Here is a 14,105-nt window from a genome sequence, read left to right as displayed (position 1 = left end):
TTACCTTTATCATACCTTCTCCTGTAAAGAAACGCCCATTTAATGAAACGAAAATAGTGTTCCATTCATTGATACAATGTACCTTATTTATTTAATCTAAAGCACTTTTTTTGCAAGTTACACATTGCACATTAGCAAATTTTCTTCAATTTTCAGAAACTTTGCACTAGAAAAACAAGCTTCTGAAAAACTCATAACCTGCAGTTTTTCTTTTACACTAGACCATTGTCAAACAATGGATCCCCTAGAGCTTATGTTTCGTAGTTTATAAGTTAATAACTATGTCGAATCTATATAAAGCTTTCGTATATTCAAGCTTTTTAATGTTATTCTTTTAAATGAAAAACCACTGTTTTACACATTTATTTAGTAATCAACATGAAAAGTTTATGATATTTATTACATGAATTTCTATTAAATGGTGGACTCAACATCGAATGATCACACTGCAAAAGTATCTCCTTACTAGATTTTTAGCATTAAAAACTAAATTGTAAAAATGTTATGAAATGTTTATTGTATTAACATAATAAGAGAAGGTCCATTAGGTCACACAGTGACAATAAAATCATAGAACAGATTGGCCATAGACAGATTGATTGGACTAAGTACAGCTAATAATTTAAATCATACTTTTAATATACACGTACTTAAGATTATATCATTTCTGTAGACCCTAGACTTTGTGGTTTCTTATAGATTATAAACAAACTCAACAAAAAATGGAATCCACTTATTGTCTCCTTATCTTTGTCAGTAGAGAAACGCCAAACATATCCAACAAATATACGCATTTTAGGCCATGATTTGTAACCGTATTAGCAGGCAAGTAAATGTCTTTGCCTTTATAATACCTAGCTGAGTTTGCCTGCACCGGTATACCCTTTGCGATCCACGAACCGCAGTTCATAGTGGTGACTTAAGGGCATACGCTACAGTTTTGATCCTACGGTGACTTTTTTACAAAAAAAGTGCATACAAGCTATTTTTCACTTAGTCAATTCAAATATGTAAAAAAAAAAATATTACTATACTATATGTGCTAAATTTAGAAATAAATGGGTCCGAAATATTAGACATTTACTGAAATTTCGGTTTCTTGGACATTTCTTTCCTTTGGACAGACATACTTATCTTTTTTGTGTCAAAAGATAAATACATGCGAATTTTGGTAAAAAGATATAAAATATCTTCTTTTCAAAAGTATGCTCTTAATTAGTTTAACAATTCTTTTTAAAAATAATTTTTATTACATTTTCATGATTTTAGAAAAAAAAACGGAATTTTTGCTGCATATTTATCTAATTTAAAAAAAAAATAATCGGTGATTTTTTCATAAAAAATGGAACAAATAATCTTCATACAGTATCAAGTCAAATGTCATTTTTCAAAGAAGGGTCCATGAACTCGTTTTCAAGCTAATGATTAAAATCACTCGAAAAATGCATCTTTTCCCGATATATGGTAGTTTGACGTCGCGAAAAATAACATTTAACGTTAGCTAAACAATATACCAGCTATTAGATGTTTTATCGTATGGAATATCGTAATAGCCTTTTGCGTATAAAATTCATTTTAGTCTAGTTCTGTTAATCAACCCATCTAGTGGTTATAATTATTAAGAATTTATTGACACATAACATCTGAAATGAATGTGAATTAGTTGATTAAGTTGCAGTTATGAATTATTCAAATAAAACAAACCGCAATTCTAAATTATAGTGATAACAGACAGCGATAATTACATCAACAAGGTCGAGTTTATTTATTATTAGTTTCTTCACGTAACAATTTGAGGAACAAAGCGAAGAACTGAATTGTTCAAAAGTTGTTGTTCTCCGAATGACACCATTAATTAAGCATTTCCTTTTCGCACTGTTATAATGAGTGCAAAATGGTTGAACAATTTCATATGGAAATTGAAATGTATTGCATATAAAGGTTTATTTAATTAGAAACAACAGTGATTCACAGATCTCATAACTCAATTAAAAAGATATAAATGAAGGTAAAAACCCAAACTGAGAGAACCGCATAATCTCCAAAAGGAGCAAGACTCGTCGGTCAACAAGGTAAGATTCACCTGCTATGAATGCATCGTCCGCTGTGTGAATAGACAACTTTCGAGTTCGATGCATTTCCGTCAAAAACTCTGGTTTTAGTGAACATCATTCGTGCGTTTGGAGGCATCGTCACTTCCGTTCCAATGTTGAGCAAGTGGTTGGAAAACTATAATGCTATATTGCACGAACTATTCGGCAAATTAAATTCTCATAATTGACAATCAGCACTACTGTCATTAGGGAATTGTGATTAAGTACTTACAAAACAAACAGTATTTCTAGTTTATCCTGCACAATGACGATCACTAAGACGCTTGATGAACGTTAATAGTGCAGGGATACAGGCGATCCCCTCTATCTGGTAAATGACGTCATAAAGGCGCGCATAATTGACGAGTTTTTTCCGGTGAAGGATGAACTCGAAAGTGGTCTATTCACACAGGGCGTCCGTGGCCGTGCGGTCGAAGTAGTTCATCTACAATATCTTCAGCAATTACTAGCCTGTCAACGTTGCAGTTGTGAGTTCGAAACCCCGCACATTGCAGGTGCGTTCGACACGGATCTTAATTGATTAAGAGATTGCCAGTTTTCTTGCCGAAGGTATGTGCTTCTCACCAGGTACTCCGGCTTCCTCCATAAATAAAAACTGGCAGTCACGATAGAGCTTAGACTGCTAAAAGTGGCGTTAAACACTAACAATTAATCAATCAATCATCGATTCCACACAATATCAAAATGTTGCAATTAAGAATAGAACACTATCGGTAAAATCACAGATCAGGCCACTATTCTGGTAACTAAAGATCATCATAACTTACTAATTAAAACAAAGTGAGATTAGGTGCGTCGACGAGAAAAAACATAAGACCGATTAAGTGGACAGGTTGGATCTATGACAAAATTAAAATCACTAATGAGATGAGAAACTGCGATGTTCTTTATAATCTTGCTGGAGTTGCTATTGTTAATCATTGTATAGATTTGTTTGTGAAATCGTTATTTGTTTTAGAGGGAAAACATATTTTATTTATTTTCCATCCTATGCTTTTTATCCTTTATTAAATATATTTTATATATATATACTCTTGCTCAAGAAAATCATACTACAAATTAAAAAAAAAAGTTAATATGCAACAACTGCGCTTTATCTCCTAACAACACTATACAATCGCAGCTTAAGTTTAAATATAATTTGTTCTTCAATTGTGAAATCTCTGCCCTCAGATATATTTTGCAACAAATCGAATGTTATCAATTTAAAGAGGATTATTTGTCTCCAACTGCTTATCAAATTGTTTTCCAATCTTTCATTTTTTAAAGTCTCTATTATAGCGTCAGATTTTTAATATGTATTTCCAGTGTATAAAGGTATTATGACAAAAAATCACTGTATCATAATATAAGAGATTACGAGGTGCTATGCACTTATGAGGGTCTGGATTGGGCTCCTTCATTTCTGTATTCTTTAATTTTTTAAGCAAACTTTCTCTTTTTTAATTTTTTTTCTTATTATTCTCTATTCATTATATGTAAGTACCGAATCAATCCCTCTTCTTTTTCAGGAGGATATTTTTCTCTTTTTTCTATATATTTTGACCCTTTATTCTGTTTTTTGGCACTTTCCATCTATTCTGTAAATCCCATCCAAACCTTCACTTATATAGGGAGTGAACATAAAAATAAACCTCCACAAATAGAAAAAAAATGACGATGATCTGATTATTTTGTTTACAGTTATGAACAGTTTGAAACAGATTTCCTGAATAAATGTTCTAACAAAATATTGTACACCGATTTATATTCAATAAAATATAATTACAGTTCCAGGAAGTACGTCTATATTTTGTATAATGCCCTCACTAATAAATTGTGCTAACTTTTGTAGTGTTTCCCTTAACACTTCATTGTATCTCGAAATGGTTATCTAAATAACATGAAAAAAAGAACTAATAATGGAATAACATGATACCAGTTTAAGAAGTAAAAGTACGACAATTAGATACAAATACAGAAAATAATGATCCAATACTTTGTATGTCTAGTGAACGATAAATAAAATGAAAGACTACTGGTGGATATGTCCGAGTTTAGGGGAAATGCACTCGGGTACATGTAAAGATTTGAAATGTATATTTAGAAACAGCCGACAAAACAGTAGCCATATATTTATTGTCGCAAACAGACCACAAACATGATCAGAAACATAAAGATTTTTATTATAATCAAAACATACAAGTTCTTTCTAAATATACAATCTTCCGCTAAAAGAAGTCACTGTAACGTATATAAAGAACATACTTAGGGAAAGATGGTTATTGTTTCCTTGATAACATTATTCCAACCCACATAGATTCAACTTGGTATGAATAAATGTTTTACCGCCCCAAAATACTTATGCAGTGTCGAGCATAATTTGTACAAAGGCTCCACTGGTCATTCAGATTAGTTCTATTCAGTTCAATGTGTTTTATTTTTCAAAAATCAAATTCATGTCAAGCTAAAACGTATTAGACAAAATCAAAATCTCTACAAACACTTTCCAATACAAGATTGATTGAACAATACAATAACATTATGTATAATTGTATCGACCATTCATTTGGTCAGTGGAGGAAATTTCCCTTTAAGAACATTTCACGGTTGTTTTTATTCAAAGTTTATATCATTTCATTTTCATTTGCAATTATGTAATAGTCAAAAGATAAATTCAAACATCAAGTGAACTTACTGCAAGAGAGTTTATATACTAATATATGTAGGTGTTGACATACCCACAAAACATCTGCAGCCCTGTATTCAGACGTAGACTTTATCTCTTGAAATGGCTTTTTAAAAATAAATTATTTATTTTCTGTGACTGGAGAGAAAACCAATCTTGTTCTTCTTCATATAATGTCAATCTTTATGCGCGTACCTTTATTAACACATATTTCAATTCTAGCATCGTTGGCTTTCCGACTGTTTCAATTTGAGAGCCGCTGATGAGTCTTGTGTAAACGAAAAGCTCGTCCAGCGTACAAAATTATCAGCCTGATATCTTTAATGAGTTTTTTTTTTTATTGTGTAGACTCAATTATATCTGATTCTTCTTTTGTGAAATGATCCCTTATAAAGTATAAATATCCTGTATTTGATTTGTCAATCTAGCTGGCGCTGCACATTTATGCCCAGGCACGTAAGTTCTGACATGTTTTGCAAAGATGTATATAAAACCATAAATGATGGTTTGACACTAATAAAACATTTTCTAGAAAAATACATGCTATTCTGATAAATGACGGTAAATGGGTTCGAGGCCATATTGTGTATTTACATTTAGTACTGTACATATAGGTCTAATAATATCAGGCGATCTGAAATAGATCACTCTTAAGATAAAAATCCACGCTCGGTTTCCTGAGCAGGAACTTAAGGCACTGCTCCAAAGAATGCAAGAAAACAGTATATTTATCTTTGTCTTTGTAATATGGTGCAACAGTATGGTGCTCTTACAACACTGTAACAGTTATATCAACAAACTGGAATGATTCAACGACATGCGAATATATATCAAGAGAGGATGAATGCCTGAGCCAAATAACTAATATTTTGTACAAGGTGGTTCCAGCTCTCGATCCAGACTTTAATATTTGATGTATGGGTTCAACTTTCAGCTCTCTCACGAACCGTAATAAAAATAACGCCATCCTACCCTTCATTGTCTTAAAGCCAGTTGAGGTGTCTTCGCCGTATCCACACATACCAAAACCCCTAAAACGGACTATAAAACAAATTCATGAAACCGCTAAAGTAAATCCTGAAATTGTAGCCTGCTGTAAGACTGCTATTATAACCAGTGCTGAAGTTTAGGTGAATTGTTTGAAAATAAATAAAACCATTTTATTGGTTTGATATTTTAATTAGGCATTGGATAGTTGTGAACTATGTTGATATTGTAAAACATAGTGTTCCAGTGACTGATCTCACAATGAGAAAATGTTCACATGAACTTGGAAATAAATTAAGTTTACAGCGTCTGACCTATATGAGCTCTTAACCATGATATAATTCTATTACACAATACTCCTAGATGACGATGCATGCAAATAAATTAAAATGCATAATTTCCACACTAAATTATTCATAAAATCCAGTATACTTCTTCCCAAAATATTAATTACCTAGTTTGGTCAATAAACGGGAATAAAAAATACTAAGTCGAGAGTTGTAATCGTTGATAAATCAATTTAGTAAATTATAGATTCGACCGTAGTTTCTTGTGTTTGAAATGTAGTTCTTATATTATATTGATCAGATTGGCATCTAAGGTCTCTGGATTTGAACATTTTTGTTCTGGACTCTCAGGAGAAAAGATTTGATTTGGTTGGATGGGTAACATATAAAGATATTAAGATACGGCCTAAATCTTTTGAACTCTGTTGTGTTTTCCTTGTGAAGGAATTCAAATATAAAGTTTATTGTGTCATCTATATTCTAAGCTTCGATTTATCTAAATCTCTTTTATTATGTTATAAAAATTCTTCCAGTTTTTGCATGATTAACAATCTGCAAGAAGTATGTTATGGCTCTTTGTAAACTAACATGCAATGGTAGTTCTTAAGAAAGAATAGTTGTATTCATTAGATACATAGATCAGATTTAAAAGGTCGTTGCTTACGGTAAAAGCAAATTAAAGCATCTTTGGAAAGCTTGTTCTGATAAAGATAACTGACTAAACTTTCTCTCGATAATTTCAGCCTATTAAACATTAGTCCAGCCCTGGCCTCAGTGACTTATTTTCATTTTTTTTTATCACTGAGTCCAGCTCGCCCTCCATTACCTTCAATGGTGCAAGCTCCCGGGTAGATTACCCGGGGACGATTGGGACAATGCCAGAGCGCTGAAATACGAAAAATGTATAACAAATGGCAAAACTTGATAAAATAAACAAGTTACATACCTTAAATGCTTTTACACTATATGGAAACTCATCTTAACAGGATGAAATCCCTTGCAGTCGGAGCTATGGGAATCTTGTTTACATCAGTAACGCTATATTACGGAACGTGACGTTTCTACGCTATAACGTAGACGAAACGAATTTTATGTATCGATAAAGATTTTCAACGTGTAAACCCGTTAAATCAACGATTTTGCACCTCATACTTTTTAAACGCGGACTTTACAGGCACTGAATGCTGCTGGTAATTATGACACTTATATTATGTGTACCTTCTGTTGTTTAGTTGAGGTTTATTGATTGTGTTTTTCCCTTCCAAGCTACAACAAGTAGTTATGATGTTATTCAGTAACCGCAGAGGTTTAATTTTCCAAGTACATTGTTTTCTATCAATTTTCTATGGCAACATACAATTACGGTTAACATTAAGCCAACTGAATCACACGCTCATTATTTTTTATTTTTTATAAAATTCCGACCCCGATTTAGATGAATAAATGTTCTTCCTGTGAATACCAAGCAATAGTTAAAAAAATCAATTGAAATTCTCTACCGAGAATGATTTTAATAGTCCGTACTTTTCTAATGGTATTATTCATTTATTTAATTTGACCAAGGGATATATAAATATTTATTCATCCCATACAAATTATTTCTAAACTGATCAATGTTTCCAGATATCCATGTCACAGATGCAACAGCACCGTGAATTTACGAAATGATTCACTGAGGTGACTTCAAGAATTGCAAAGTTGGCAAGAGTAGCTCGTCGTACACATGATGTGCTCTTAACCATATCCACAACATCTGATGTTATATTTTTATGCAGAGATCTTGCATATGCATAACAGACAGCCACGCCGTCTTTTCCATTACGTGCACAACGACCTACGTCTTGCCAATAACTCAAAATAGATTTTGGTGCACCCCAGTGAACCACATTACGAATGTCAGGTATATCGATACCCATACCGAAAACAACGGTTGCTATAACACATCTGATTTTGCTATCAGTCTTTTTAAACTCCTCTGGAATATATTTCTTTCTATCCCCTGGAATTGCAGAGTGAAACAGTAACAATAAATTCACATTCAAAAAGCTTTTGAACGAGCAGTTCATATATAAGTTATCGCAAAGAAATGGACAGAGCCGCCTATCCGCCGTACAACCCCAAATCAATATTCGGAATTTTTCCGTTGAAATTCGGGTTGAAAAAATAAAGGGTGATGATTAATTGATGAAGAAATTTCTTACTGTCCCGTCATTTACTGAAAATTTACGAAGACATGGACTATGATTATTGATATTAGTTTTTTAGTCCTAAAAGAGATGGCCAATCATGATAACTTTCCTTTAAAGGTGTGAATGGTTTTTTACCCGCAAAATTAAGGCAGGATATGGTTTGGAATTGAACTGTAAATTTCACTGGAGGAAGAGGGTCCAATTTGGAAATGGACCTCTTAAACGAGTTTTTAAACAAAGATTTTATAAATTCATTACACATGACGGACAAAACGATTGACAGACACGGACGTACTCAAACTTATTAATCATTTAAAAAAAGAAGATCTATTTAATTATCATGGGGGACGAACTTATAAATCATTTCAGAAATTTACTCTAAAATTATGTAATTTAATTGGATCCATGTTAACAAAATTTGAAAGATTGTCAAAAAAATAGATAGAAGGAAGAGTATTTTGTAAATCAAATTATTTCGATTTTAATAAGAATATTACAAGAACACAAAAAAAACGAAAAATCGTCGACGAAAGGAACCATGATATGTCGAAAAGTTTAAACTGATTTTGTTTCTGTCCCTGAAGGAAACAAACACAATCAGTAAACCTCAACTAAACAACAGAAGGTATTCATAATTTAAGTGTCATAATTTACCAGCAGCATTCAGTGCCTGTAAAGTCCGCGTTTAAAAAGTATGAGGAGCAAAATCGTTGAATTAACAAGTTTAAACGTTGAAAATCTTTATCGACACATAAAATTCGTTTCGTCTACGTTATAGCATAGAAACGTCACGTTCCGTAATATGGCGTTACTGATGTAAACAAGATTCCCATAGCTCCGACTGCAAGGGATTTACTCCTGTTAAGATGAGTTTCCATATAGTGTAAAAGCATTTATGGTATGTAACTTGTTTATTTTATCAAGTTTTACCATTTGTTATACATTTTTCGTATTTCAGCGCTCTGGCATTGTCCCAATCGTCCCCGGGTAATCTACCCGGGAGCTTGCACCATTGAAGGTAATGGAGGGCGAGCTGGACTCAGTGACAACAACAAAACAAAAAATGAAAACAAGTCTCTGAGGCCAGGGCTGGACTTATTAAACATTAGATATCATATAGTGCAAAAGAGAGGCGAAAGATACCAAAGGGATATTCAAACTCATAAGTCGAAAATAAACTGACAACGCCATTGCAAAAAAAGAAAAAAAGACCAACAGACAAACAGACAAACAATAGTACACAAATCACAACATAGAAAACTAAGACTGAGTAACATGAACCCCCCCCCCAAAAAAAAAAACAGGGGGTGATCTCAGGTGTTCTGGAAGGTTGAGCAGATCCTGCTCCACGTGTGGCATCCGTCGTGTTGCTAATGTTAGTACAAACAGGTAATAAGTCTAATTCGGTAGGTCACATTCGGGGAAAAGGGGACAGGATTGTAGTTAATCATTTGGAACATATGGAGAAAGGGAAAAAGATGTTAATGTTGTCAGTATTGTGTAATTGTAAATATTTTGAAATCTAACGTAAATTGTTGCAAATGAAATAAACAGTTCAAAGATTTAGATTTCGTGCGACCAGAACTGGTTTTATCTTCCTTAGTAACAAGCATACGTAAACATTTAAATACATGTACCAGGGATTCGTAAATACGCTGCAACGTTTAAACCTATATGGTCAAAATGGGAAAAATAGTAGCCAAGGTCATCTAAGGTCAATTTTGTGTGAGGGAGTTTGGACTTTAGTTTCTTAATAACTTCTTAATTTGTGAACAGGGAAAATTTAAAATATATTAAGTATAATCTATTAATCATGTCACTGATTACTGAGCTGATGAAAACCTCGGAGACTAACAGTCCACTAGCAGCGGTATCGACCCAGTGCTAGTAAATGAAATAAAAACGTTATAACCAAATCGAGGTGACGTAAAGTGGTAGTCTTAATCTACATGTATTTGGAAAACTTACACATAAAGTATTACTTTAAATAAATCCATTATATCTTGTAAACGCCATACTATTAATGAATATATAAAACTACAATTCAATGTATTCAAACTTTTACTTATATAAAGAATGAGAAGATATGACAAGATTTCCAAATGAGACGCCACTAGAGAACAAATAAAGTAGAAGGTAGCAACTATAAGATCACCGCACAGCCTTCACCAATGCTTACATAACCGATTATAGTAGTTTTTTTATAAGATATGTTTGATGAACGAACTATCATTACAGATACGGCTATTTTCAAGTTCGAATTAGCTGCGCATTTCAACCACTTCTTTGTTAATTGATTCCTTTGTCATTGACTATGATCCGGTTGCGCTCACATAAATGTAAATATCCGAGATATCTTACAAAAAAATCAGGTACTGGGAATGTAAAATTATAATCTGACATAATCATAAGCAATAGATATGGTTTCAGTAGCCTAAAATCTTCAAAAACAAAGCATGTTCAAAACACAAAGATAGAATTTAAGTACGGCTATTTATCGAATTTCTATCGGGTTTCAAATATTACGTAATTTACAGACTTTTTTTAATTTTCTGTTTAATAATGAACATGTTTGCATGCCGGAACTCTAGTGTCGGAAATCCGTAAATCAATCCATATGCAGGTACCTCATAATTTAGGATCGTAAAGTGTACAAGTTGTCATATTAGGACTTACACACGTATATTTTAAAATATATTCCTATTTTCATTCATTGGTTGTAACCTTTCACATTAACGTAAATCAGATACATAAATGTATTGCATTTTGATCGTACCCTTTTAATAGTGGTTGTATCACAGTACTTGTTCCTAGTCGAATTGTACCCCGGGGACAGAAAGTCCACAAGCAACTGTACCGACCCAATGGAGGCAATTTTAACGACCTATTGATTGATTGACTTGTGGTGTTTAAACCACTTTCAGTACTGTTTGCTATATATCGTGGCGTCCAGCTTTTATTGATGGAGGAAGAGGGAGAGACCACTGAGCTTTGGCAGGAAATTAGGCAGTCCTAGTCAATTAAGATTGTGCCGTGTGCGGTTTCAAACTCACAACCTCAGTGTTGACAGGCTAGTTATACAGTATATGAAATAATTAGACAAATTGGCCACCGAGGCCCATTGTAAAGAATGAAAACGATTACCAACTATTCCAAATCACAAATTCATACATTGAATTTGCATCATCGGTTTTCTCTTGACCAATCGGAACATTCTTATTATCCTGGCCCAATAAATATTAAAGACTAGAATTTACATTAAATGGCCTCATCATCTCGTGAAAAATGATAATACGGCTCTCATTAATTTTGAAATTCCAATTTCACATACTGACATACACGTTTGCGAGGACAACCAGATCATACCGTTTATTTCACGATTTGTCTGATTTTCAGTAAGTTTACAAATATGGGTTAAAATATTTGAAAAAAACGAGCCGTTCAATTAGTTTTGTCAATGACAAGTCTTTATGTAGACTAAACACACCTCTGGCCAATTAGCTTGTTAGCCAGCTGGTATCTTTTATGAGTTTTGTAAGTTCTTAAATGTCCCTGATTTTTTCATAAAAAAAGTGTAGTTACAAGTAATACAATGATTAACGCAAAACAAATATGTAACCAGAAAATGTATCTTCAATCTGAATATCATTACCACAGAATTAAAGATAAACCAATACACTCTAATGCCTTTAACTGATAACATTAAAAGATTAACTGACCAAATACTAATAGAATTAATCCAATTTTGCCCGACAATGTAACTTGCTCCCATCATATTTACCATGTTTTTATAGGCTGATTTATCCCAAAGCCGAGAATATGGTTCCACTATAGCTTGTCATATGTAAAAACAAATTAATGATAAAAAATAAAAAATCATTTAATTAATTAATTATTTCCATAAAGTTCCATTAATATATAAAATGATCAATTGACTTTGCAAAATCGAAATAAGGGATGAACAATTATTAAGATAAAATTTGATACTAAAATACATAAGATTAATTTATTCATACTTGGAAAATACGATAAATAAATTACCATATTTTCAAAAGTTTTACAGAATAAATATTCCAGTTACTATGCGGGGAAATGCCGTAAAGGATTTTGACTTTTGTATAGCTTGCAACTGGATTGAGTTAAGAGTTTAAAGTTTATGCGGGCACAGTAAATGTAATAGAGAAACATATTTGTTTACTTGTATTAGTGTTTCCATATACCCTTTTGATTCAGGGGTATGTTATGAACTTATAGATTTGTCCCGTATTATATATCATGGCACATGCACAAAACTGGCAAGTTCCAGTGAAAACAATGCGATCCTCTCTCCACGTTACTTTATGTGGATCGATATAGCACCGCGATATTCAAATTAGCCGATTCCAAACCCATCTTTCCCGCATATTTATACCAAAAAAGTTACATAATTATGTATCACAGCACATATCCCATGTACTTATTCATCAGACTCTTGTTAGTGTAAGAGTCTTTTGCGAAATGAACAACCAGACCATCTAACGTCTATCAAAGTTGTAAGTATTGTAAGAAAAAGAAGTAGATGTAACATTTCCTTCAAAAAGACTTTAGTCCCTCTTTTAATATAACTTGATAGTGGCGTGGCGTTATCGGTTTTCGCTATACAAAAACTGCTTAAGAAATGTTTATTCAGAAGTCGAAGAATCAATATAGCTGGCAAAGTCCCCATAGCACAAGCTCTAAATTTCTTTTTATCTATATATGTTGTTAATGAATTCAACAAAACGACCAAATGTATAATGCTCATTCAGCAACAACAAATTCTCAAAGGAGAAATGATAAAAAATAAATTTAAACTTGACTGTTTACGTTTTTAGCGAAATTACCACGAAATATTGGGCGAACTTCTGTTTCTTTATAATTATCCTTATCATTAAAAGATTTAACAATACAAAGTGGGAAATATAAAACTTTTCTAGCAAAAGAAGGAACGACATCTCAATTGCTCAGAGACAAAGAAAGTAGAGAAAAATAACAAAGGAGCAACATGGACCCATACGAAACTGGTTTATCGCAGGATTTCCGGAAAAGTCAACAGTTCTATAGGTTGCACTTTGTAAATACAGCTGTTTCACAAACCACGGCTCTTTTGGGGAGATATATAATATTCGTAGATATTTTGTTTTGTTTACCTATGGTTCCCGGATATGATCTCTATGTTTCATCTCGTAGAGACATAACTTGGGAATGTTACCAGTATAAATACACACGGATAGCAGCTAAATTGAATTTTGCGGCAGACCCAAAGTGAAGGGCGGGGTAGTACAGAATTTTAGTTTAAACTCTTTGAAGTTCGAGGCATATAAATGTTAAAAATATGCCGCAGAGACCTATGTTTTGACCTTTGAAAAAAAATAGCAGTGCATATAAACTTTCCATTCTAAGATATATTTTTTTACGAAACTTTATAGTAAAAGTGGCATTGTTTTAGCCGTATAAGGAGTTCCTATGGTAAATTGCATTGTCTATTTTCACAGAAGTGATACCTGTAATAACTTGTGATACGACGTCAATAAAGAAAGAGTGGGATTGTGACAAAGGGATTTAATTAGTGAGTATTTGTGATACATATATTGTGTAACTGTTATTTAAGTTCAGGTGAATCTTCTGTCGAAGAAACACTTTCAGCTAACCTTGTTTTTAACGACCCTCAATGCTACATAAAATGGAAAGTTCACTATGGGAAATTTTAATAAGTTTGACTTGATGTAAAAGACTTTTTTCGGCAGTGCAATTTAGTTCATGTTTTTATCAATTGATAGATTAATGATACTTAAGTTACGTCTTATTTGGGGCTTAATACCACTACTGCTTACAAAAGAAT

General features: G+C 32.9%; 1 protein-coding gene across 2 annotated transcripts in view; it reads right to left on the bottom strand.

Moving 5' to 3' along the window:
- LOC127707428 (proto-oncogene tyrosine-protein kinase receptor Ret-like) overlaps positions 1-14,105 on the bottom strand; it is a 98,244-nt gene that overhangs the window by 42,294 nt on the left and 41,845 nt on the right. The gene's annotated exons all lie outside the window — the stretch shown is intronic.

Source organism: Mytilus californianus, unplaced genomic scaffold (genome assembly GCF_021869535.1).
Source record: "Mytilus californianus isolate M0D057914Y unplaced genomic scaffold, xbMytCali1.0.p SCAF_7, whole genome shotgun sequence".
Classification (NCBI taxonomy): Eukaryota; Metazoa; Mollusca; class Bivalvia; order Mytilida; family Mytilidae; genus Mytilus; species Mytilus californianus.
Note: the sequence above shows the minus strand (reverse complement) of the source record. Positions and strands in the feature narration are given on the sequence as shown.